The sequence below is a fragment of the Saimiri boliviensis genome, assembly GCF_048565385.1.
Source record: "Saimiri boliviensis isolate mSaiBol1 chromosome 19 unlocalized genomic scaffold, mSaiBol1.pri SUPER_19_unloc_3, whole genome shotgun sequence".
Classification (NCBI taxonomy): domain Eukaryota; kingdom Metazoa; phylum Chordata; class Mammalia; order Primates; family Cebidae; genus Saimiri; species Saimiri boliviensis.
This window is the reverse complement of record NW_027412504.1, coordinates 12,416-16,847: the sequence shown is the minus strand read 5'-3', so window position 1 is coordinate 16,847 and position 4,432 is coordinate 12,416. Positions and strand designations below refer to the sequence as shown.

At 39.1% G+C, this 4,432-nt stretch overlaps 1 non-coding gene across 1 annotated transcript; it reads left to right on the top strand.

Moving 5' to 3' along the window:
- Window positions 1–226: 226 nt before the first annotated feature.
- Window positions 227–333, top strand: LOC141583332 (U6 spliceosomal RNA). The gene has a single exon (XR_012516004.1). It is a non-coding gene; the product is annotated as a U6 spliceosomal RNA (small nuclear RNA).
- Window positions 334–4,432: the final 4,099 nt, after the last annotated feature.

Genomic DNA, 4,432 nt, shown 5'->3' with positions numbered 1-4,432 from the left:
TTCTTTCCTCCAGATGATTACATCAACTGTTCAGCCTGTTCAAGTTTTCAGAACTGGCCAGAGGCTGACATGTCTGCAATGATACAAGTAGAATTCAGAATGTGGGTAGAAACAAAGTTCACTAAGTGAAAGAAGTATGTCAACATCCAATGCAAGGAGGCCAAAAATCATTGTAAAACATCGCAGGAGCTAACAGGCAATATATCCAGTATAAACAACATTACTGGTGCTCACTTTGGCAGCACATATATTAAAATTGGAATGATTCAGAGAAGATTAGCATGGCCCCTGCTCAAGGAGGAGTTAAAAATTCATGAAGCATTGCATATTTGTAGAAAAAATCAATATCGTGAAAATGGCCATACTACCCAAAGTAATTTATAGATTCAATGCTGTCCCCATCAAGCTACCAATGACCTTATTCACAGAACTGGAAAAACCCACCTTAAACTTCATATGGAAGCAAAAGAGAGTGTGGATATCCAAGACAATGCTAAGCACAAAGAACAAAGCCAGAGGCATCATGCTACCCGATTTCAAACTATAATACAAAGCTACAGTAATCAAAACAGCATGGTACTGGTACTAAAACAGAGAAATAGACCAATGGAACAGAACAGAGGTCCTGGTGGCAATGGCACACATCTACAACCATCTCATCTTTGACAAACCTGAGAAAGACAAGCAATGGGAAAAGGATTTCTTGTTTAATAATTGTTGGGAAAACAGGCTACCAGTGTCCAGAAAGCAGAAACTGGACCTCTTCCTTTCACCTTACAGTAGAATTACCTCCAGATGGATTAAAGATTTAGATATAAGACCTAATGCCATAAAAAAATCTAGACAAAAAATAGGAAAAGCCATACAGGACATAGGTGTAGGCAAGTACTTCATTACTAAAACACCAAAAGCTTTGGCAACAAAAAGGAAAATAGACAAATGGGACCTTATTAAACTCCAGAGCTTATGTACAGCAAAAGAAACCATCATTAGAGTGAGCCAGCAACCAGCAGAATGAGAAACAATTATTGCAATCTACCCATCTGACAAATGGCTGATATCCATAATCTACAAAAAATAAAGCAGATTTACAAGGAAAAAAACAAGCAAACCGGTTCAAAAGTGGACAAAGGATATGAACAGACACTTTTGAAAAGAAGATATATCTGAGGGCAATAAACATGTGAAAAAATACTCATCATCACTGGTTATTAGAGAAATCAAAATCACATTGAGATATCACCTCATGCCAGTTAGAATGGTGACCATTAAAAAATCTGGAGACAACAGATACCAGAGAGCATGTGGAGAAATAGGAACAATTTTACAGTGTTGCTAGAAGTACAAACCAGTTGAACCATTGTGGAAGGCAGTGTGGCACTTGCTCAAGGGCCTGGAAATTGTAATTCCATTTGACCCACCAATCCCATTACTGGGTATATACCCAAAGGATTATAAATCATTCTATTATAAAGAAACATGCACACGTATGTTCACAGTGGCAGTGTTTATAATGGTAAAGAACTGAAAACAGCCCAAATTTCCAGAGATGATAAACTGGACAAGGAAAATGTAACACACATACACCACGGAATATTATGCAGCCACAAAAAACGATGAGTTTGTGTCCTTTGTAGGGACATGAATCAATCTGGAAACTATCATTCTCAGCAAACTGACAGAAGAACAGAAAATCCAACACTGCATGTTCTCACTCATAGGCAGGTGATGAATAATGAGAACACATGGACACAGGGAGGGGAGCATCACACACTGGGGTCTTTTTGGGGGTGGCCAACAGGGGGACACCAGGGGTTGGGGTGGTCAGGGAGGGATTACCTGAAGAGAAATGCCAGATATATGTGACGGGATGGAGGCAGGAAACCACATTGCCATGTGTGTACCTATGCAACAATTCTGCATGATCTGCATGTGTACCCTATAACCTGAAGTACAGATTTTAAAAAAAGAATAAACTGATGTGATAGAGCTGAAAAGCACACTACATGAATTTTATAATGCAGCCACATGGTAATTGTGTGTGATTGCCTTATAAAAATTTTTGTAATGTGTGTGGGCACCCAAGGGTGCCCTGTAAGCAGGTATGGCCAGGCTGGGGTCCTGGGAGAGGCAAGCAGACTAAGGAGTGCTGAGGTCAGACCAGCACCATCTCATGTGCAAGACCACCTAGTAGAATAGATCAAGCAAATGTAAGAGTCTCAGAGCTTGAAAACTGGCTTTCTGAAAGAAAAGAGGCAAGAATGGGGGAAAAGAATGAAAAGGAATGAACAAAACCTTTGAGAAATAAAGGATTATGTAAAAAGGTGAAATATATGCCTTATTAACGTACCTGAAAGAGATGACAAAAATGTAACCAAATTGGAAAACATATTTCAGAATATCATTCATCAGAATTTCCCCAACTTAGCCAGACAGAACAACATTGAATTCAGGAAATCCAGAGAACCTCATATATGCCACAAGAAGAACACCTCTAAGACACATAATCATCAGGTTCTCCGAGGTCAAAATGAAATAAAAATTGTCAAAGGCAGCTAGGGAGAAAGACAAAGTCACCTACAAAAGGAATCCCTTCAGACTAACAGTGAACTGCTCAGCTGAAATCCCACAAGCCAGAAGAGATATTCAACTACTTAAAGAAAAAAATTTCAACCTGGAACTTCAAGTCCAGCAAAACTAAGTGTCATAAGTGAAGGAGAAATAAGATCATTTTCAGGCAAGCAAATGCTGAGGGAATTCATTACCAGCAGATCTACCTTACAAGAGCTCCTGAAAGTAGAATTTAATATGGAAAGAATAGATCATCACCAGCCACTACAAAAATGCACTGAATTACACAGACCAGTGATGCTAAAAAACCAACCACGTATGCAAGTCTGTGAAGTTATCAATTAGGAGCGTGATGACAGGATCAAATCCTTACATATCATTGCTAACTTTAAATGTAAATGGGCTAAATGCTCCAATTGAAAGACATAGGGCAGCAAGATAGATAAAGAGCCAAGACTCATTTGAGTATGCTGTCTTTAAGAGACCCATCTCACATGAACTCCCACACATAGGCTCAAAATGAATGGAGAAAAATCCTTCAAGTAAATGGGAAACAGAAAAAAGCAGGTGTTGCAATCCTGGTTTCTGACAAAACAGGCTATACGAATACAGATAAAAAGAGAAGGACATGGGCCCGGCACGGTGCCTCAAGCCTGTAATTCCAGCACTTTGGGAGGCCGAGGCGGGCGGATCATGAGGTCAAGAGTACAAGCCAATCCCGGCCAACATGGTGAAACCCCATCTCTACTAAAAATAAAAAAATTAAAAAAAAAATTAACTGAGCGTGGTGACATGATACTGTAGTCCCAGCTACCTAGGAGGCTGAGGCAGGAGAATTGCTTGAACCCAGGACACAGAGGTTGCAGTGAATTGTGATTGCACCACTGCACTCCAGTCTGGTGCCTGGCAACAGAGCGAGACTCTACCTCAGAAGAAAAAAAAAAAAAAAAAGAGAAGGACATTACCAATGTGGCCCTGACCTTTAATAAATGTCATTATTGCTTGATACCAACCTGGGCTATCCTTATTGTTCAAACCAATAGGATAGATGATTTGCTGAGGTTTGGGAGCTTCTGCCCTCCGGAGAGTCCCAGATCTCCCAAAATTTGGTTCAGAGCTAAGGCTGATTTTGCTTTACAGCTCCTTTTATGAAGTTTTTCTCATTTCTGGTAAGGAAGACAAGTTGTTCTGCTTCCATGATGGTGGAGAGCAGGCACTTCCTTTCTTGAGTCTCAGCTTGCTTCTGGCAGGAAATGTGGGTGTGAATTTTTTCCTACTTCTAAGATGGTAGAGAACAGTCATCAGCCTGAGCCTTATTTCCAAGTAAGTGGCTAAATTAGAGATTTGTCTTAAAATTTTTCCTTAATGACTAAAAGTTAAGATTACCAACCACTTAGTTTTAATTTCTCCTTAACATTATGATACTCAGTAATCATATTTATTGTACATTTTTTTATTTTCTTAACTTTTTTATTTATTTATGTTTGGGATTTTGTTGTTATTTCACTTTTCTTTCATCAATTATGACTATATCTTTCTGACTTGGTCAAATCCAAGGGAATATTCAAATTTTGGGAAGCAAGTCATCTGAATTGGCTAAAACTGTTGTAGCTGCCAAGTACGTATTTTCTAATTCGCAGAAATTTCTTCTTTTTTTTAACCTAGTTAAAAAAATTTTCTGTCACATTAGGCCATCTTTTACCAGCCAAGGCCAGATGGAAGGAGCACTGGTGACATTCCAATCCTAAGATTCTGCCCTGTTCCCTACAGCAACCTGAGTTTGGTTCCTAAGTCTAGTTCTTTCTGGTTTTTGTATTTGTTACTTTTAAAATATCAGCAGTTTTTCCCAGCTATGATGTCG